The sequence below is a fragment of the Oryctolagus cuniculus genome, chromosome 12 (genome assembly GCF_964237555.1).
Source record: "Oryctolagus cuniculus chromosome 12, mOryCun1.1, whole genome shotgun sequence".
In the NCBI taxonomy this organism is placed as follows: Eukaryota; Metazoa; Chordata; class Mammalia; order Lagomorpha; family Leporidae; genus Oryctolagus; species Oryctolagus cuniculus.
The window spans coordinates 63368190-63390088 of NC_091443.1; the positions used below are offsets into that span (position 1 = coordinate 63368190).

At 58.0% G+C, this 21899-nt stretch overlaps 1 long non-coding RNA gene across 1 annotated transcript; it reads right to left on the reverse strand.

The window, feature by feature from the left end:
- Positions 1-4640: 4640 nt before the first annotated feature.
- Positions 4641-20749, reverse strand: LOC127483790 (uncharacterized). Its single transcript, XR_011380850.1, has 3 exons — positions 20561-20749; positions 7770-7817; positions 4641-6814 (listed from the first exon to the last, which is right to left on the reverse strand). It is a non-coding gene; the product is annotated as an uncharacterized lncRNA (long non-coding RNA).
- Between the last annotated feature and the right edge of the window lie 1150 nt (positions 20750-21899).

Here is a 21899-nt window from a genome sequence, read left to right on the forward strand (position 1 = left end):
GGATTTGAAGTGGAGGAGCCGAGACTAAAACCAGGCATTGTGATATTGTGTTCTAAGCTGCACCAAATGCCTGCCTCTGTCATATTGCTCACCTGTCTCTCAGATGGCATGTGAGCCCTGGGAGGACAGGAACCTGAGGCATTAGTTCATATCTGCATCCTCAGTGCATCCTTGAATGGCACCTTGCACACAGCAGTGCCCAGGAAGTGCTGCTGAATGAATACTGAGGGCTAGACTGGCTACTGCGCCTGGTGCTGGTATGCGTAGGACCCAGTCCTTGCCCTGTAGGCACTCCCAGGGGGTGAGAGATGTGGCCAGGCGAGCATTCTGAGTGCTGTGAGACAGGAAGTCACAGAGGTCTGAGGGGGCCCAGCGAGGGGCCAGACTTTGATAGGGCTGGGGGTGGTCAGCAAGAGTTTTGCAAAAGTGCTGCTGCCCTTCTGCCAACCCTGTCACTGGCTCTGCACAGAGCAGGTTTGCTTCGCAAGTGTGTGCGCAACTGGGAGAGGGAATTGGAGCGCCCGTGGAAAGGGCCGGGAAGGAATCAGCAATGGATTCCTCCCGCAAAACTGCTCACCAGGGCAACACTCTGCACATGGACTCAGCCCCACCGGTTGGCTCCTGGAGGTGGAGTGTCGTCCCAGGAGCAGGTCTGCCAGAAGTGGGACAGGAAAGGCTGAGCACAGAACAGAATGCCCGGGGGCAATGGGGGTTCTCAAGGAGGTTCAGGGCTGGGCCACCCTGCACAGCCCTATCCCCTTTCCCCTGTCCGCTCTGGCTTACCAAGGCCACCAGAACGTTCACTGCTGCCGTGGGAGTCTCAGCTGAGCAGACCGCGGCCTCTAGCCCTTCCTGCAGCACTGCTTAGGGAGCTGTGGCCTGGAGTCCAGCCTCCGTAGCAGGTGGACATCACACACAGAGGCTGAGTTCTGCCCACAGGCAAGGGGAGGGACAGAATAGCAGCTCTTCTAGAAGGCTGACCCCACAGTCTGGGGCGGAATGACCCCACGCTGAGGGTAGCACGCCAGGGCAGTGGAGGTGGGCTCCTGACTCCCTCCTCCTTCAGTCCTGGAGCCTCAGGAAAGCTGGCTTCCTTGTCTGCTGAGGTTGTGCTGCGCAGCCCACTTCTCGGGCTTGCGATGGGCATGAACTGCGGTGGCTAACGCGTGCGAGATGCCTGACGTGCAGCCTGGCGTGTGCAGGACGCATTCGGTTTCCCGCTGCATCGCACGCTCACCGCAGCAGGAAGCAGGTACCTAAAGAAGTGTATTGTATTGACCACCTGTCCTCTTGGCACTTCAGGTAACATAATCTCCATTTTAGAACTTCTCATACATTGAGAATCTCACTCTGTATTTCATTGTTAATGCTTTCCTTTTTAGCCAAAAGCTGCATCAAAATTTGACCTCATGATTTGAATTGAATTAATGATACTCCTTTTTCCCAATTCAACATGTAGAAAAATACCTATTGGACCAAAGCTGTTTTAAAGCAAACCTCAGGGCCCGGCGCCATGGCTCACTTGGTTAATCCTCCGCCTGTGGCGCCGGCATCCCATATGGGCATTGGGTTCTAGTCCCGGTTGCTCCTCTTCCAGTCCAGCTCTCTGCTATGGCCCGGGAGTGCAGTGGAGGATGGCCCAAGTGCCTGGACCCCTGCTCCCACATGGGAGACTAGGAGGAAGCACCTGGCTCCTGGCTTCGGATCGGCACAGCGCTGGCCGTAGTGGCCATTTGGGGGGTGAACCAATGGAAGGAAGACCTTTCTCTCTGTCTCTCTTTCTCTCTCTCTCTCTGTAACTCTACCTGCCAAATAAATAAATAAAAAGTCTTTAAAGCAAGACCTCAGATGATCCCCACACAATTATTGACATAAGCATCTCTGTGGACCAAAGGGAAGCCAGGTGAGTGTTCTGGGAGACACGGGCAAACATCCATGTCTTAGAGATTTTAATTCTGAAGTTTTTTTTTTTTTTGTTTGTTTGTTTTTTTTTTTTGACAGGCAGAGTGGACAGTGAGAGAGAGAAAGGTCTTCCTTTGCTGTTGGTTCACCCTCCAATGGCTGCCGCGGCCGGCGCACTGCGGTCGGCGCACCACGCTGATCCGATGGCAGGAGCCAGGAGCCAGGTGCTTTTCCTGGTCTCCCATGGGGTGCAGGGCCCAAGCACCTGGGCCATCCTCCACTGCACTCCCTGGCCACAGCAGAGAGCTGGCCTGGAAGAGGAGCAACCGCGACAGAATCCGGCACCCCGACCGGGACTAGAACCCAGTGTGCCGGCGCCGCAAGGCGGAGGATTAGCCTAGTGAGCCGCGGCGCCGGCCTAATTCTGCAAGTGTTTTTTTGAGCACTTGCCATGTGCTTGGCCCTGGGCTCGGTCTGGCTTGGGTCCTGAAGGCCTGAGGATGATCTGTCAGCCTTGGCTTCCCTCTGTACAGCAGGGCCTGCCTTCCCAGAGTCAGGAGGACGGGGAGTCGAGGTGGAGGTGAGGGGTCCGTGCCAGCTGCCCACAGCCTGACAGCAGCACTCAGTGCTGGACTTCCTGGGAGCCAGCCCCCTGTTTGGAGAGTCAGTTTTTTGAGTCAGGGAAGCCAGCACTTCTGAGGGCACTGCAGGAGTGTGGGAGCCCTCAGCATCCTAACCAGGGGCTGGGATGGTTTGCGAGCTGGGTCTGCGGAGCCGACCACCGTACCTGTCCGGGGAGCTGCCGTCTGGAGCCAAGGGCTCCTCTTCTGGCCGCTGCTCCCCTTTGGGACCCGGGGCGGCGCCGCGCGGTGCTGCAGCCCGGCTGTCTGGAAGACCGCGGAGCTGGCGCGGCGGGCGCCTCCTCCCTGGCGGTGCGGCTCCTGCGGTGGGCCTCAATCCTCACAACGTGCGGAGAGAGCCTCGCAGCTCCAAAGACAGACTCATCCAGCCGCACAGAGGGCGGCCTCACGCCCGCGCTTCGTAGAGCGGGACAGCGAGTGGCCGAGAGGTCGGGCGAGTCCCACGTTTGTCTCCGCTCGCGCCCTCCTCTCCAGTCTGCTCCAGTCTCTTCCCGTTCATCTGTCTGCACCGGGCCTCGGGGTATGGAGAAGATGGAGAAGGGAGACCCTGGAGGTTCCCCAGCCTCTTTTCTCACAGCCACCCCTGGGTCCCACGGCTGCCTGGCAGGGACCCAGGCTCCAGACTCCAGGCCGCTGGCTGGCCCCCTTCTCGGGAGGCAGCTACGTGAGGGCAGAGAGTAGGGCACATCTGGGTCTGGTGACCCATAGATAGGCCTGGCTAGAGGGTGGCAGGGCCAGAAAAAATGGGGGCGGTGCGCCAAGCCTGGGCGGTCGGGTCAGGATCTGGGGTTTGGATAGGGTAAGCAGAAAGGGTTTCGCAGCAAGCAGGCTGTTCAGGGCCCGGCCTTGGGTACAGGAAGGTGCCGTGGCTGAAGACATAAGGCTGGGAAGAGTCAGAACTCGGGGGGCATTTGGATTGCAGCCTTCCCTGAAATGTGTGCCAGTGCCAGTTCCATTACCAGGCACAGGTTAGAGGTTGGGGCGGGAGAACCTAGAGGTGTGCTGTCGCTCGCCCCGCAGGCTTGCGGAGGAGCGGCAACGGATTTGCTGTTGTTTCTTCCCCTGGTCCCCCCCGGATTAACTGCTGCCCCCGCCTCCGCGGAGGAGCGGCACACCGGCAGCCGGCTCTCTCAGAGGTTCCTCAGAGGTTCCTCCTGCATGTTGTCTCTCTCCTCCTTTATAGACCTTTTCCACAAATCTCAACTCTGCTGGCGTTCTCTCCCCACGCCCTGAGCACACTGCTCTCCTCCAATCAGGGGCAGGATCAGCTCCTGCAGCTTGTCAGTCGAATTGGTGAGGCAGCTGTGTGGAAGTTGTTTACTCCCTCTCAGCGCCATATGGTGGGAGATCAGATGCATAGAGGTAGTCTTAGCAGTTCCAGTAGTCTAGTCTAGTCTCGGTAATCTCAGTATTTGTCCTCAGTATTTATTTGTCTCCCGGGCAATGGGCCCTGCTCCCCACAGTGTGCAAATGGTGGGTCTGCCCCGAGCAGCTCACAGTTTGGTTGGAAAGATAAAGGGCCAGGCCCTAAATTGGTGCCAGCTGGGCAGGGGCGGGGCCATGAGTTGGTGATACCCTCTGCTCCCTGGAGCTTGCTGCAAGGTAGGAGCCCTGTGCAAAGAGGGACAACCTCTTCCTTCCCAACAGGCCCGGGAAGGGTAGTGATTGTAGGGCAGCCCTGGCTTGGGGGCCTTTGGGAATGTGGAGGTAAGAGAGAGGGAAAGCAGCCTTGACTTGAGGTGGGAGGCAGGGGAATTGCCAAGTTCAGTGTGTTTCAGGGAATGGTAAGAAAGCCATCTGGGTGGTAAGGGGCCATGGAAGGCTTCTGACCCACAGACTGAGGCACGCAGACTGGAACCTTGGAAGGCCCACCGGCTCTGGGAGTGCAGGTGCAGGGGGCAGGTGACGAGGCCATACTCGGGGTCCCCTGATGGGAGGGGGCAGGGTGACCAGGAAGAGTTGTGACCTTATATGAGGTACCACACGCTGTGGGCGCCACTGAGCCAAGCTTCTGAGCCGGCCAGGCTGCACGCCTCCTTTTCATACTGGAATCAGAGACACTGGGCCCCCAGGTTGGATTTGAAGGAAGACAGGCTCTTTGAAGAACAGACATGGCCTTCAACAGGCTGTTTATTAGGAAGACAGGATTTCTGTTCGGGCCTCATGCCAGATCCACGGGGCAGTCCACTCAGGCTCCTCCTTCTTTCGGCTTGTTTTCTTCTGTTTCTTCAGTAATGTGGCCGACGGTGCCAATGGCAATGGCCATGGCCATGGCCATGGCCATGGCCAGGATGGGGCCAAAAGTGCCCTGGGCCATGACCAGGATGGGGCCAAAAGTACCCTGGGCCATGGCCAGGATGGGGCCCACGGTGCCCTGGGCAATGGCCAGGATGGGGCCTACGGTGCCCAGGGCCATGGCAAGGATGGGGCCAAAAGTGCCCTGGGCCATGGCCAGGAGGAGGCCCACACCAATTTGGAGGATGGCCACCAGAGCACCATCCCTGTGGAAAGGCAAATGGGCAATGAGTTAGAGATCAGCTTTCCCTCAAGCCACCTCCCCAGGGGACTTGGGATTCCTGGCACCAGCAAGGGGTTTGGTGGCAGGCCGGGTATCCTTCATCTACATACAAACAGCCATGTCTGTGGACATGTGAATGGGTGGGTACATGCCTGCTGTGTACGTAGATATGTGCATAGGATGCATGGATATATGAGAATGGGTGTATGTGAGCCCATGGCCCTGAGCAAGTACCAGACCCTAGAAATCAGGAAGAATAAAAGGTGAAGTCAGGGGCAGGCATTTGCAGTGGTTAAGATGCTGCTTGGGCTGCTCACATCCCGAGTCGGAGTGCCTGGGTTTGATTCCCGGCTCTGCTTCTGACTCCAGCTTCCTGCTAATGCGCACTGACAGCAGGTCATGGCTTAAGTGCTTGGGTCCCTGCCAAGCACGTGGGATTGAGTTCCAGTCTCCTGGCTTCAGCCTGGCCCAGCCCTGGTTGTTACATTTTGTCTGTCATTTTGCCTTTCAAATAAAACAAAAATAGAGATTTTTTTTTAAAGCTTGGGGCCAGTGCTGTGGCGCAGTGGGTTAATGCCCTGGTCTGAAGTGCCAGCATCCCATATGGGTGCCGGTTCTAGTCCCAGCTGCTCCTCTTCCCATTGAGCTCTCTGCTATGGCCTGGGAAAGCAGTAGAAGATGGCTCAGGTCCTTGGGCCCCTGCACCCACGTGGGAGACCTGGAAGTAGCTCATGCCTTCGGATCGACAAGCTCTGGCTGTTGTGGCCATCTGGGGAGTGAACCAGCAGATGGAAGACCTCTGTCTCTGTCTCTATCTCTCTCTGTAACTCTGTCTTTCAAATAAATAAAATAAATCTTTAAAAAAAAAGAAAAAAGCTTTATACGATTTTTTAAATGGAAGTAAAGTCAAAGCTTTCCTGCCTCAGGCAGAAAAGGCCTGGGGAAAGTGTGGCTTAACCTTCTGTCTTGGCTGGAACCCCTCCTGAGGCCCTAAGACCACAGAGGTTTGTTTGCCTCTTGCTACAGGGCCAGGGAAAAGGCGGGAGACTCCGCCTTGCTTCTGTGCTCCGCACTGTGGGCCTGGGGCCCTGTGAAGCCAGGCTGGAGCTGAGCCCCCACCGCAGGCACTGGAGGACTCCCCAGGTCACTTCTGCCCTTAGGGCCTGGATAGGGCTTGGCACCAATGGGGAAGAGGCTGGCTCCAGGGCTGGGGGCTTTCCTGAGGCCAGCCCCTTCCTCATCCAGGCTCAGCGATGCCTGGAACAGCCTCTTCCCACCCCGTCTGCCTCTCCCTCCGTGGCTGTTTTCCTGGCGGGGTCACAGACCCAGGCCTGGGAGCTGCATCTGCTGGTGGTGGTGGCAGGAGAGAGGGGAGGGAGGGCAGCCTCCCTTCTCGGCAGAGGCAGGTCCAGGGGGCCCCTGCGGGGCAACTGGGAGCAAGCCAGCCATCCAGCAGTGCTGTGGGGGTAGCAGGAAAGCAGAGAAGCGGGAACAGGCGGGGAAGCAGCAGGAGAGAGGACAGGTGGCTGGGGAGACAGATGGGAAAGCAGAGAGAATGCCAAGGGGAGGCTGCAGCCGGCAGGGGGTGGACAAATGCGGCAGTGCCTGCCCTGCGGGGCTGCTGCCTGAGCCTGCGCCCTGCTCTTCATCTGGGGGAAGTGGTGGCTTGTTTCCCAAGGCTCTGGGGTGGAGGCTGGGGTCTGGAGGACACAGCAGCAGGGTGGAGAACAGGAGAACTTTCCTACCTTGGGACCTGTGGGAGAGGAAGCAAAGAAAAGCAGCCGCTTTGGTAATTTTGTTCTGTTGAAAACACCTGTCTTCCCCCTGGTGCTGGTTTTGTACCCACACCCCTAGCCCCAACTGAGCTCCTCAGACTTGGTCACTCGCCTGCCAACCATTCCCTCATTCACTCTCCCAACGGACTCATATTCAAAGCCACACAAGTTCATTAGCTTGTGCAGGAGCTAGCTCGGTCTCCCCGGTGGCGTGGGGACAGTTGGGAGGAGTGGGTTCCTGTCTTCACACCACAGATCATCTGCCCTCCCAACCTGGGCCAAATTCCATGACAATAGGGGAGGCACATGCAGAGGGGAACCCTGCTTCTTCTGCTTCCAACCCTACACATCCCATCCCCCAGTGTGCCCCCTTGTGGCCCATAGCCCAGTCTCTGCTCAGCTCCCAGAGGGGTTTGCTGGCTCCTGCTTATGAGCTTCTGGTCCCAGGTCTTGGCCTTTGTTCCTGCCTCCCGCCACTTGGAGCTCTCTGTGGCTCGACCCCGTGTCATCCCCCTACAGGAAACCCACTTAGAGGGGCCCATCCAGCCTCCTAGCTGTGGGGCCCGTGGGCTAACTTCTGTTGTGACCAGACTAAGTGGTCTGGCGTCCTGAAGTGCTCCTTGGGGGCAATCACCCGCTGTCTCCTGGAAGCTGGGTGGTTTTTTATGTGACCCCTAACTTCCCCAGGCCCCATGTGCAGTGGGAAAAGCACCTGTCGGTTTCACTCTGGAGGTCGGAGACTGAGGGAGATGAAGGTTGGGTAAATTGTTCTCCAACTCTCAGGGCCTGTTTTCATTTTGGAACCCTACTGCCACCTTCCACAAACACACACACATTTTTGGCAGGCACTGAGTGTGGCTGACTGCCCAGCCTCCCCCATTTCCCCTCCTCCCTTCCTCTTCCACCCGACGGCCTCCAGGCCACTGGGCTTACCTGGGTGCATCTCTAAGGAGCAAGAGCAGCGAGTGACACAAGGAACACCTGTGGTTCAACAGGCAGCGTCTCAGTTGTCTGTAATCTAAATCTCAAACACCTTCCCTCTTCCCTCCCAGGGACACATACACGCAGCCCCTTCAGATGATGGAAGAAATAAAACTCCCTCTGGCTGGGCTTGGCACCCAGTATGGAGCTGGCACTCCACGTGCTGGGCACAGGTGTTAAATGGACACTGAGGGTTTGCCTGTGTGGTGAGCAGAGACAAGGCAGTACCATGCAGCCGCCCCTGAACCCTGTATTCCTGCACCCGACACCCCCATCCACCCCCAAGACTTACATTCATGTGTTAATTCAATTCCCCTTGAGTCTATTTCAATCACGTTAATTATTAACATTGCCCGCCTGTGTGTGCCAGGTCTTGGTACACCTGTCCCTGTGTGAACACCTGGCTCAGGGTTGGGAAGGGAAGCTGGGAGAGATCTGTGTCCCCAGGCCCCGAGGGCAGACTAGGGGTGGTGAGCAGGGGTCTCTGGTGACCCCAGGGACCCTGTGATCTTTGCCCCTGCAATCCAAGTGAATGGAAACCTTCCAGGGCCCTGCCTGCTTGCTCCTCTCTCCTCTTGCCAGGACTGGAAGCAGGAGGGAGGTCTGGGGTCTGAGCCGATCTGTCCTGCATCAGTAAGATTCTCATCAGATGCAGGTCTGCCTCCATCTTACTTGGGTGTGCATGCAAGTCACAAGGGACAGCCCGGCGTGGACCCAGTGCACACACAGCATGCTCATTTTCTTTTTTCACCCCCAAGTCAGAATGTAGTATGAGCCAGCAGGACCAAACCCTTGCCACCAGGGCCTTCTGGTACACAAGCACACATGCTCATAGATCTGTCCCCTCCTCCCCATGCAACAGCCCCACCCCTGCCAGGCCCTGCGCCCTGCACCTCCTGAGCTATCCGTTTTCACTGACCCCTCCTTGTCCCACAATGTTCAGGTGAACTCAGCCTCTGAACTATGGCCCTGGTCCTTCCTGTCCCCTCATCCTTCCTCCCTCAATAATGAGGCTCAAAGAGACAGCTGTGGATGGACTTGGAGAGAAGGACATAAAAACAACCTCAGGGGGCCCACGTCACAGCGCAGCAGCTTCCAATCCAGCTCCCTGCGAATGCACCTGGGAAGGCGCTCAGTATGGCCCAAGTGCATGGGCCCCTGTACCTATATGGGAGACCCAGATGGAGTTCCAGGCTCCTGGCTCTCACCTGGCCCAGCCCCAGGTGGGAGTGAACCAGTGGATGGAAGACATCTCTCTCTAATCATCTCTCCATCACTCTAGCCTTCAAATAAATAAAATAAGTCTTCCCAAGAACACCCTCAGGGCATTCAGGATCTGAGTTAGTAGTAGCAGAAAACCAAGTCCTTGGACCAACTCCCCCCAGTTCAGGGACTGGTGTTTGGGGACAGGAGTTGGCAGCACTGGAGTGGACCCAATGCAGTCCCTGCAACCCTCAGCTAAACCCCTCTGCCTGGCATCTGCCAGGCATAGCCAAGGTTGCAGGCCAATTATAACCCAGCATGGCACTGGGCCCAGGGCAGATGGGTAGACATGCAGGGAGGTACACAGGCACACAGCACACACACACACAGGTTGCACTCACTGGGAGACAGCAACACAGGCAGATGCACAAGGCGCACACAGACTTGGAGGCACAGAGACAGGTTCAGTTCAGTAGGGGTGCACACACCCCTACCCAGAGTGACCATGAGCTCACGGTAATGCAACAAACTCTGCAGACCCCGCTGCCCCCAGCCCCCAGCCTGCAGAGCCAGCTCCTTACCTGTGGAGTGCAGAGCAGGGGCAAGAAGTGCAATGCTCCACCTGGCTTCAGGTGTATTTGTATGGGATAGGGAGAGGCTGGGATGAGTCATTCATGTGCACTGGGAGGTCACGGGCAGTGGGTGCAGGGTGGATGGTGGGGGCAATGAGGAAGGATGAGCCAGACTCACCTGTGTTATCTGCAATGGCCGCTGGAAGCAGGATGTGTGTGTGTAGGGTGTGGGGAGCGGCAGGGAGGGAACGTTCTATTAGTAGATCTGTGCTGTATAACCAAGGCAGGGTCCCCAGCCACAGGCGACTCGTGCACTGAATGCCAGGCCATGTGGGAACCGCTTCCCACACCCGTGGTAACCCGCCGACTCCTACAGAGCACAGTGACCCATCCCCTCTGCCCAGCAGTTCAGGGAGGAACTCATGACCTTCGTGGAAGGCTTGGTGGGATCCTGGCCCGGGTGTCCGGCCCTGGGCCTGAGTTTTCTCTCTGCTGTGCCGTCCAGCCCAGGGAGCTGGCCTGTGAGTGGGAACTGTGCCCACCCAGCAAAGGGCGCTTTTGGGGTGGGATCCAGGTAAGGGGGAGGAAGGCACGAGTTTTGAGGCTCACGCTGCAGCTTCCCTCTCACTTAGTGCCTGCTGAGCCCTGTGGTCTGTGCTGGTGTCACCACCTCTAGCTCAGGGCGCTCGGCCCTGCTGGGCCCCCACAACACCCCCACCCGGCCTCCTGCAGTCAGGCCCAGGTGCCCCCTGCGAGCTCTCCTGCCCCCGGGGTCCTTTCTCCCAGTGGCCCTCTCTCCCACTGGACTCTGCTCCTCAAAGGAGGGGCCTTAGTCACCTGGCCTTCAGCAGTGCCCATAAACCCAGGGTGACTGAATAAAGAGCAGGAATCAGTTACTGTTGAGTGACACCTGGCTTCCGTTTCTATGGTAAATGTTTGTGTTTAGTTTTTTTCTCTCTTGTTTACATGTTTAGGTCTCAGCTGCCCGGCTGCCCCTCGTGCTGCCTGGCTATACTGCATCTGAAACTCCCACTGGCAGCCAGGCCAAGGGGCTTGGCTGGCCCCTGTCAGTCAAGGGCAACGACAACTCTGCAAAAGCAAACACAGAAAAGCCAAGCCCCTCGCTGCTTCCACATTTGCCTGTAAAGATCTGGGTGAGGGGCTGCGCTGTGGTGCGCTGGGTTAAGCCACCGTCTGCCTGCAGTGCCGGTATCCCATATGGGCTCCAGTTTAAGTCCCAGCTGCTCCACTTCTGATCCAGCTCCCTGCCAATGTGCCTGGGAAAGCAGCAGAAAATGGCCCAAGTCCTTGGGTCCCGGCATCCACCCACGAGGAAGACCCAGAAGAAGTTCCCGGCTTTGGATTGGCCCAGCTTCGGCTGATGCGGCCATTTGGGGAGTGAAGCAGTGGATAGAATCTCAATCTCTCTCTCTCTCTCTCTCTCTCTCTCTCTATATATATATATATATATATATACACACACACATATATATATATCTCCCCCCAACTCTGATTTTCAAATAAATAATAAATAAATATTAAAAAAAAGTCAGGATGGACTCGCTGGGCTTCAACTACATTGGATTATTCACTTTCTATTTATTAGAGAGGCAAAAAGAGACAGAGTTCCCATCTGCTGGTTCGCTCCCCAAATACCCACAGTGCTCAGGGCTGGGCCAGGGTCAGAGCTAGAAGCCAGAACGCATGCAGGTCTCCCTGCGGGCGGCAGGATCCCACCACTGCCTCCAGGGTCTGCACTGAGGGGAAGCTGGAGTCAGGAGGCAGAGCCAGGAACAGATGTGCTTATCCTGGCCGTGTCCCAACTACTAGGGTAAATGCCTGCTCCCCGACATGGATTTTATTTGTGTGTATCTCATAAATACAACATGAGGAACACAGTAATTCTTCCCACTGTACCCAGCCTCCCACCCACTCCCCCCTTCCTCCTCCCTCTCCTGTTTAGTCCCAGAAAGAAAAAGAAACAGAAAGAAAGAAAGAAAGAAAGAAAGAAAGAAAGAAAGAAAGAAAGAAAGAAAGAAAGAAAGAAAGAAAGAAAGAAAGAGAAAGAAAGAAACAAACAATGGAATAAAGAAACTAAGAGACCTGTTCCTCAACAGTCTAGATAGATTAATTTTAAAATAGTAACAAATATCCTAGAGAAATGAAAACATTGGTCCTAGAGTAGGTTGTGGAATAACTAAAAACTGGCAACATCTGAAATGTCTGACACTAGGTAAATTAATAAAATGGTGGTACATGCATTTTTAAAAAGATTTATTTATTTATTTATTTGAAAGTCAGAGTTACAGAGAGAGGGGGAGCAACAGAGAGATCTTCCATGTGCTGGTTCATTCCCCAGATAGCCAAATAGCTGGAGCTGGGCCAGGCTGAAGCCAGGAACCAGGAGCTTCATCCAGGTCTCCCATGTGGGTTGCAGGGGCCCAAGTACTTGGGCCGTCTTCTGCTGCTTTTCCCAGGCCGTTAGCTGGGAGGTAGGTCAGAAGTGGAGCAGCCAGGACTCAAACTGGCACCCATGTGGGATGCGGAACTGCATGCAGCAGCTTTACCTTCTATACCACAAGGTCAGCCCTAGTACATGCATTTAATGGAATACTACTCAGTCGTAAAAAGGAATGAACTATTAGTACAGCCAAACATAACTGAGTCTCGAAATAATTATGTGGAATGAAAGAGGCCAGACCTAAAGAACACACGCTATGTAATTCCGTCTATAAAATTTTGTAAAGTTCCAGAATACAAGAACTCATTGATAAGGACAGCAGATTACCTGGGGGTGGGGCTGTGGCAGTGGGGAGGGGGCAGAAGGGGCTATTAGAAGAGTCTTGGAGGAGGGGCTGGCACAGGGGCTTCTAAAAGAAGCGCCAGTTCATGTCCCAACTGCTCTGTTTCTGAACTAGTTCCCAACTAACACACCCGAGAAGCAGCAGAAGACGGCCTGAGCGCTTGGGCCCCTGCCACCCCCATGGGAGACCCAGTTGGAGTTCTGGGCTCCTGGCATTGGCCGCCCCCCACCCCCACCACGGCCATCGTGGCCATCCTGGGAGTAAACAAGCGGATGGAAGATCACTCTCGGTCACTCCTCTCTTTGTCACTGCCTATCAAATAACAAAATAATGAAAAAAGAAGGGGACTGGAGGGAATTCAGGGCTTATGTTCATTATCTTGATTGCACTGGTGGTTTCTGGGAGCGTGCATATTTTGAAGCATCTACAATAAAAATGTGTGCAGTACCTCAGTTAGAGCTCTACAAGCAAAGGTAATGAAACCACATCAGGAAATGATGTGAACAGTGCTAAGGAGGGGGTGGCAGGAAAGGCCGAGCGTCTGTCTCTGTCTCTGTCTCCAGCTGTCTCACAGCATCACCGTCCTTCAATAAGCTCTTGGGGGTAAGGTTACCATCTTCCCCTTTTAGAGAGTTTCAGAAGCTAGGGTCCAGAGATTTAGAAACTTGCTCGGGCTTGTCCAGTCACGGTGCCTACAGTCTGAGTCTAGTGCCTGGGCGCCTGCTCCACCTTGGATTATCTCTTCTTCAAGGAGTGGCCTCGGTAGGGTGGGGGGTGTGGGTGGGTATTGGTACAGCCGTTGGGAAGCCAGCTGGGACGCCCGCACCCCACATCCGAGTGCCCGGGTTTCAGTCCCAGCCGTGCCTCTGACTCCGGCTCCCTGCTCATCCCACCCTGGGAGGCAGCAGGTGATGGCTCAAGTACCTGGACCCCTGCCAACCACATGGGCGACCCAGAGGGAGTTCGGGGCTCCTGGTTTTGGCTTGGCCCAGTCCTGGCTGTTGCAGACATTTGTGGAGTGAACCAGCAGATGGAAGAGCTCTGTCTGTGTCTCTCTACCTTAACTTAAAAAACAAAAGGACTGCTCCTCTGAGAGACCACAGCCCCGGGACAGTTATGGCCGAAGGACTTTGGTTTCTGCCTACGCGGGCATTAATTCCTTCGGAGCGCACTGGCTGTGAGTCAGCAGGGAGCCAGGGCGGGAGGCGGTGGGTTGCTGGGCAGGGGCCGTGTGGTGCTGCCAGGTGCATGCTCAGGCCTGTGCTGTGTGACAGGTGAAACCAAGCCCCCGTGTCCAGTGCCTGTCGTGCACGTGTAGCTGCTCTGGGGCCTGACTCCCCTGGTCTCCCCCAAGGGCTCCATCTCCCTCCCTTAGCTTCAAATTAGGAAAATGCCCACACTGAACAGAGAGGGCGCTGCAGCCCGCCCACACGGTCCCTGATCACTGGACTCAGGAGGTCATTTATGTCCCCGGTTGATAACAACTTGACGTTTGTTCTTGTCTTGAGGATCTTTCCAGAAACTGCGGGCCCTGAGCAAGAAGTCACTGACACCTGGCTGACCGCAGCCCCCTGGGCTATCACCAACATTGCCAAAGAACACGCCCTTGCTGACCAATCACAGGAGGGCATGAGCACTGCTGACCAACCAGGGGCCTGCGCTGCTCTGCCCCCACTTCCACCCCTAAGAACCTTCACCTCCAGCCCCTCCAAGAGCGCGGGAACTTAGCGGTACCTGCCCGGCTTCCTGCTCTGGCCTCGCGATAAACACCTGCTTCCCTCCCGACCTGAGCACAGTGATTGACTCCCTGCACGCCACGCCAGTGGGCATGGGTCTGGGGGCCCCCACAACACAGCACTTCCTGTGCCCGCCCCACCCTGCCTCACCAGCCCTCCTCTCCCAGGCGTCTCCCTCTTCTCCATCAGGGACTCTGATGCCATGACCCACCTCCACCCCCAACACACACACCCCTGTCCCAGCCTCTGGCAGGAAGCTGAAAAGAGAGGCCTAGGTCCCTGTGAGGGAAGTGGGAATGTGGGGGCTGGGGAGTGCACGGGGCCAGGGCTGTGGCTCCCAGATTCAGCCAGCCCCGTCCTGCCATCCCCATGTCAGTCCTGAGCCCCAGGTCCGGGCACGGCAGGCAGGCAGGCAGTGCAGGTCCCGAGGCCTTGGGTAGAGAGGTGGACAGAGAAGGGCCAGGGGCAGTCGGGGGCCCTGGGTGGGCCAGGAGGCCTGCAGGAGGTGAGCACCCTGGTGTCATCTGTCGCACAGTGCATCTGATCATGGCCCTCTTCCCTCTGCCCGACCCTAGGATGTGGAGGGCAAACAGAGAGCCCCGGTGACAGCTGTGTCCCCTTGGCCCTCCCCGCACACGGCCTGCAGATGGACAGTGGGTGCCCACTGCGCCTGGCCAACACAGGTGGCTTCCTCGTCTGAAAGCCCCAGAGTTGGGGAAGATAGGAGCTCTCTGGGGCCACGGGAGATATTTCTGGCCTGAGAGGACTGGGGTCAGGGAGAGGGAGGACAGGGCAAGCCGACAGGCAGGCGAGAAGGTGCCGTGTAGGCCTAGAGTCGAGGCCCAGAGGTGCAGTCCCAGCCCCTCTGCCACCTCCAGTGCTTGTCATCAGAGCTGGGCTGTTCCGCCACCTCCAGTGCTTGTCATCTGAGCTGGGCTGGCTGGCAGGGTGCACCTTGTCGTGTCCCTGGAGGGATGGCGGCAGGGGTAGCCGCCCGGGGAGCCGTGCTGGGAGGGTGGCGCAGGCCCTGGCGGTGGGCCTCGGGGATTCTGGGGTGGTGGGGAGTGCTCCCATCCCCAGAGACTGCAGGACAGGTCACTTCCCTGGTCCCCCAGGAGACGCCAACAGCACCTGTCTGTGCTGGCTAAGTCAGATTTTGGAGGCCATCACGTGTGTGAGGGCTTTGTCCGTGTCAGCTGGGAGTGCGAGGTGTGACTGCTGTCTGTGTCAGCACTGCTGACCCATCTGACTCTGCCTTGTCCTCCCCTGGCTCCGTGTGCTGCGGCACTGCCTGCCGGCGGCCTCCACGTCACTCGCAGCCCGTCCCTGACAGCCGCGGAGAGCCTGCCCGGCCTCCTGCAACACCCGCCTTCCCCGGGGCCTCCACACATCCAGGCCCTGCATGCTCGGGAATGCAGGACTCTGTGAAAACGGGGACAGTGCCCGACACATCCGGTCAATGGGTCACCTTGCCTCCCTCCCAGTGGTGACCATGTCGTCCCAGGCTCGGCACTTCCGGAGCTGTCTGTCACCCGGGCTGCCTGTCTCTAGGCCGGACACAATCCGGGAGCCAGGCTGCCCACAGCCACTCCAGAGGCCCTCCCTCTCCTTCGGGGGCCTGGCCAGCTCCCCCATCTTTATGGCCTTTCTAGTGGGCTCCTGTCCTCTCCACCCCTCAGAACTGCCAGATCTTTCTCTGCCTTCCAGAGGCTGTGGTGAGCCTGGCGGTGGGGGCTCCTTCCTCCCCGCCCAGAGAAAGGAGCGCCCTGGGACCCGCACCCAGCCCCCCTGCTCCCTGCCTCTGCAGGCCCCTAGACCTGAGACCTTGATGCTGTCTTGGCTCTTCCTCTGCCTGCTGTGCCCACCCCAGGCCACGCGCAAGCTCTGAGGCCTCTAGAAGGTTCCACTGCTCACCCCTTCCCTGGACTCCCCAGGGCGTGGCACGCCACCTCCCTGCAGTGACTCTCTGGACTTAGCCTGCCAGTGGCCCCACCCTAAGCCCAGCCCAGCAGCCCTCTGCACCAGGCTGGCTAAAGCTCCTGGAACCTCACCAGCCCCTGCTCTAAGACCTTGGGTGAGCCCTTCTGCAGCCTCCCCAGTCTGCCTGGGGCTTTCCTAACGGGTGCCCTCTCGCGGGGAAAGCCCACCAGGGCCCTGCCTCTTCTCGCGTCGCCCTGGCGTGCGTCCACGAGTGCCCTCTCACGTCCCTGTGATCCCTTTGCCCGAGTCCTGCTCCTTCTGGAAAACTCCTCGTGGGCCCAGGCTAAGGCACTGCAGCCTGCTGCTGGCAGGCTCACTGTGAGCCACACGTGGTTGCAGGCCTGGATGTTACCTCGTTTTATTTCCGGATGACTGCCCAGTATCAATATCTCACTTTATAAGTAGAAACAGAGAGAGGTGTAGAATCAGAGTCAAAATGGAGTGAGTGTACCTAAAAGCCAATTGCATATCTCTTGCTTCTGTACATATTAGCTTTGCTATAACATCTAAGGGTGTATCTTGGGAAGTTATATGGGCCCAAATTCCCAGGATCTAGGTGACTAAAATGTGTCCTCCACTGTTATCTTACAACCATTATCTTGGATCTGCTATTGGGTTTGCTATTGTTAACTGTTAATTGACAAACATATTCTGGTGTTCCTCTTTATTGTTCACTGCATATCAGGGGTCCGGTTCAAAATTGTGAGCCCTAGTGGACAGAATACTATAAAAAGCTGCGTAACCCGCTGTTGGGGGCCGCACTCTGGTAAGGAGTGTTGGTCCCGATCGGTGGCCGGTCCTGATCGGTTACCTTGCCTCTCATTTGCTTCTCATTTTCAATAAAATTCATGTGTGACTGTCACTAGTTTTTGTAACATTTTGTTTTAGTTCATGAGTGCAACAGAGGGACACAGCCTCCCTCACCTTGTGACAGGTTCAGGGAGAAGGGCAAGGCCACAGCCCTTGCCACGGATAGGCCGCCCCCTCTGTAACCGCGCGGGATGCAGGCTCAGCGCCTGCACCTGCGTGGGCCTCTGCCCGGCCGCTGCTCCCCCAGCATGGGCCTCTGGCGGCTGGGACTGGGTGTGTGAGCCAGGAGTCTGCACGCCCCGCCCCGGCAGGCCTCCCACCCCTCGTCCCCAACTCAACTGGACTCCGGACCCGCCATCCTGTTCCCAGGGTCGGCTCCAGATCTGTATTCTTACCACAGCAGATAAGGTCCAAATATGGTCGGGGTGGGCCTGGGAGGGTGGAGGGGCAGCCCGGGGAACTCTGGCCTCAAGGAGGAAAGGCGCAGGGAGCTCTTGGCGGGAAGGAGGCCGCGCCCAGCCTCAAGTCTCTCCTGTGCACGCGCGGGGGCTGTGCGTTTCGGGCAGATAGCGCCCCCTCTGGGCCTTGTTTCACTCATCCGTAAAACAAGGCTTTAACAACCGAGTGGTTTGGAGCTCCGTGGGGCGAGGGTTACGAAGACCTGCGAGAGAGGACTGGGGCGGGAGGGGCCGGCCAGGAAACGCCCCCGACCGCCAAGTCCAGGCCTTTGCAACTCTGCTGCCCTCTAGTGGCGACGCGGGGTGGTGGCGACAAGGTCCCTGGGTAACACCGCGCCGGAGGCCCTCCTGTGTTCCAGCCGGCTGCCCCTGCGTTTCTCCCCAGTACAAGGGGGAAGCACCCCAAGCTCTGTCAGGGCTGCCTGCGCTCCTGGTGGACAGAGAGGCAGTCACGGCCCAGGGACAAGACAGCCTGTCTCTCTCATGTCTTTCTTCTGCAAGCACTCCCTGGGGCAGGCACTGCAGCAGGCAGGGACACTGCCAGGCCCTGGCCACCCAGAGGCGCTCGGCACTGGGCTCCTGCCCTCAGAGAGCCTCTGTCTGCTGTGGGAGCAGACGGGCAAACCACAGCTTCGGGAGAAAGGAGGGGAATGTGGGGGCTGCTCCGAGATGTGATATACTGTGTGAGTAACACTTGGGAAGCACATGGCCAGCAAATGCGGCCCCACCCGGCTGTGGCTTTGTCCTGGGCACGTGAGGCTGCAGCCTACAGAGCCAGGAGGCCCTTCCCTGCAGGATGGCTGTGTAAGTCCCCCGTGGCTGGATTAGCCTAGTGAGCCGCAGTGCCGGCCTAATTCTGCAAGTGTTTTTTTGAGCACTTGCCATGTGCTTGGCCTTGGGCTCGGTCTGGCTTGGGTCCTGAAGGCCTGAGGATGATCTGTCAGCTTTGGCTTCCCTCTATACAGCAGGGCCTGCCTTCCCAGAGTCAGGAGGACGGGGAGTCGAGGTGGAGGTGAGGGGTCCGTGCCAGCTGCCCACAGCCTGACAGCAGCACTCAGTGCTGGACTTCCTGGGAGCCAGCCCCCTGTTTGGAGAGTCAGTTTTTTGAGTCAAGGGAAGCCAGCACTTCTGAGGGCACTGCAGGAGTGTGGGAGCCCTCAGCGTCCTAACCAGGCCCCCAGACCCCGGGAGCCTACCCCTTCCTTAGCTGGCTGCTGTTCAAGGGAGATCCTGGCTTCCATGAGATTGCTGCCGCCGGGGTCTCCCTGGTCCCAGCTCCGTCCCGTCAGCTCCTTCTGTTCCTCCTCAGGGACCTAGGATGAACTGCCTCCAACCTCACCCTCACCCTTCCACATTCTATTTGCTGTAGAGCCAGGCCTGTTTCTCAACCCTCCTAATGAAAAAAGCCAGATTCCACTCTTCTCATAATAAAAACTTTCTCCTGCCAGCCCCTGCTGCCCTCCCTTCTCAGGAGAGCCCAATAACCACAGGGAGTTAAGCACCCCCGGCCTGGCTTCTCCTGGGCTTTTCACTCTCACCCTCTTAGTTCCACCCCTGATGGGGATGAGTAACTTTCTGGGCTGCCTGCCTGAGCCTGCTGCCCTGTCAGCCAAGTGACTGAGGCAGACAGACAGCAGGCGGCGGGAGGGAAAGTGGTGGTACAGACCTCACAGAAGAGGCCACAGCACCCCGGACACACGGCTCCAGCTTGGGAGCCCCCAAGCCCACAAGCTCACATGCAGAATGGCCAGGACAGGTGAGGAGCAGCTCACACCATCAGGGAAATCAAAAGGTAATTTTAAAAACATGTAACTGTTTCGAATGGCTCTGCAGCCAATGTGTTTGTGCTGTGTGTGCCATCTTAGTATTCACTGGGTATCTATCTGCAGAGTGCAGCTGAACTCAGCAGGAGCCTAATTTTGTTTCTTGAATTGAATCAAATTGAGTCCCTATGCCTGATTAGTGTCCCTGGTCTCTGGCAAAGGGAGGTGTCAGGTCCAGGGAATCACCGGAAGAGAGCGAGTGGCTCCTGTGCCCAGGGAAATGAGCAGACGGGACAGGACTGATCCTTTGCAAGATAAAGGTATCTGAGACAGAGCACGACTCTCCAGTCCCTTGCAGGGATGCTTCTGGCCCCAGGTCTTTCCCTTACTGTCACTGCTTCATACCAGCTTCTCAGGCTGAGGTTCCAGGCTAGCCCCCCTCCCTCAGGGGAACACACCCACCCTCTCACCCTGTTGAAGAAAGCTCTGTGCCTTTCAGACAACCTATCTGGGCTGAAGCGGTAACAACGGAGAGAAGTGAGAGGTTCCCCCTACTTGTGGGGCTTTCTCTTCTCTCTCAGGGACAGAATGTACACTTCTAACTGGGGGCAGTCTGGAGACAATATCCACCTCTGCTTTTTCCCCTTGAAAAATTCCCTTGATTTCAGTCGAGGCAGGAAAAAGGCAGTGTCCTGTCAAAGGAGGGATTCTGGGGGCAGCAGAGCCAAGCAGGGCACAGGAATTGCGCCATTTTGCTGCTACCTGGCTGGGCTCTTCCTCACACATATGGTGGATGAAGAGACAGCCAGACACGGAGATCTCGGCCTTCGGGGGAGGTGCAGACCCAGGGCCTGAGCCTCAGCCTGCCTCCCCGTTAAGGGCTCCAGAGAATGACAGTGACTGCCACACATCCACAGCCTGGGGCGATGCACGGCAGTCAAGCGACTGACAGGGACGGACAAAGACAGCTCTTGACGTGGCTGCCCTCCCCCAGATACCCGCCTTGGCCAGTCTCCCATCTGCCGTCCGTGCGCGTCCCCGTGCACACGGACCTGCTGGACCTACACTGAGGTTGCTGCGGGCTAGTGACATCCTGAAAAGACGCAGGACCAGGGTCCGGGGTCGGGGAGGGGGGTGGCGCACGCAAGGCAGGGGAATTGGTTCGAACAGTGGGTGGGGCAAGTCCCCCAGGCAGTGAGAGTAATGGGAGGCTGGCACCCGAGGGTGTCGGAGAGGGAGCAAATTGACCCAGCAAGATGGATGGAGCGGTGAGGGAGGCCGGGAACGTCACGACTCCGGGCAGGGGCTCTGGGAAGACTGGGGAATGAGTGGGGCGACATATGGCGGCTACTGGGGCTACCTGGGGGGAGGGGCTGGGAAGGTTTGCGAGCTGGGTCTGCGGAGCCGACCGCCGTACCTGTCCGGGGAGCTGCCGTCTGGAGCCAAGGGCTCCTCTTCGGGCCGCTGCTCCCCTTCGGGACCCGGGCCTCGAGCCGGTCCGCTGCCGCCGCTACCGCTGCTCCCAGCGTCCATGCCCGTGGGTGGCGCCGCTGTCCGGGCGCTGGTGCTGAAGCGGCGGCAGCGGCGGCGAGCTCGTGCGCATGCGTCAGCGCCTGGCTCCCGTCGCTGGGCGGGGCCGAGAAGAAACCCAACCAATGGGCGCGGCGCGGAGGGCAGGGACGAGGCTGCCCGGGGCGGCGCCGCGCGGTGCTGCAGCCCGGCTGTCTGGAAGACCGCGGAGCTGGCGCGGCGGGCGCCTCCTCCCTGGCGGTGCGGCTCCTGCGGTGGGCCTCGATCCTCACAACGTGCGGAGAGAGCCTCGCAGCTCCAAAGACAGACTCATCCAGCCGCACAGAGGGCGGCCTCACGCCCGCGCTTCGTAGAGCGGGACAGCGAGTGGCCGAGAGGTCGGGCGAGTCCCACGTTTGTCTCCGCTCGCGCCCTCCTCTCCCCCTCGGCAGGGTATCTGCTCCAGTCTCTTCCCGTTCATCTGTCTGCACCGGGCCTCGGGGTATGGAGAAGACGGAGAAGGGAGACCCTGGAGGTTCCCCAGCCTCTTTTCTCACAGCCACCCCTGGGTCCCACGGCTGCCTGGCAGGGACCCAGGCTCCAGACTCCAGGCCGCTGGCTGGCCCCCTTCTCGGGAGGCAGCTACGTGAGGGCAGAGGGTAGGGCACATCTGGGTCTGGTGACCCATAGATAGGCCTGGCTAGAGGGTGGCAGGGCCAGAAGAAATGGGGGCGGGGCGCCAAGCCTGGGGAGTCGGGTCAGGATCTGGGGTTTGGATAGGGTAAGCAGAAAGGGTTTCGCAGCAAGCAGGCTGTTCAGGGCCTGGCCTTGGGTACAGGAAGGTGCCGTGGCTGAAGGCATTAGGCTGGGAAGAGTCAGAACTCGGGGGGTGATTGGATTGCAGCCTTCCCTGAAATGTGTGCCAGTGCCAGTTCCATACCAGGCACAGGTTAGAGGTTGGGGCGGGAGAATCTAGAGGTGTGCAAATGGTAGGTCTGCCCCGAGCAGCGCACAGTTTGGTTGGAAAGATAAAGGGCCAGGCCCTAAATTGGTGCCAGCTGGGCAGGGGCGGGGCCATGAGTTGGTGATACCCTCTGCTCCCTGGAGCTTGCTGCAAGGTAGGAGCCCTGTGCAAAGAGGGACAACCTCTTCCTTCCCAACAGGCCCGGGAAGGGTAGTGATTGTAGGGCAGCCCTGGCTTGGGGGCCTTTGGGAATGTGGAGGTAAGAGAGAGGGAAAGCAGCCTT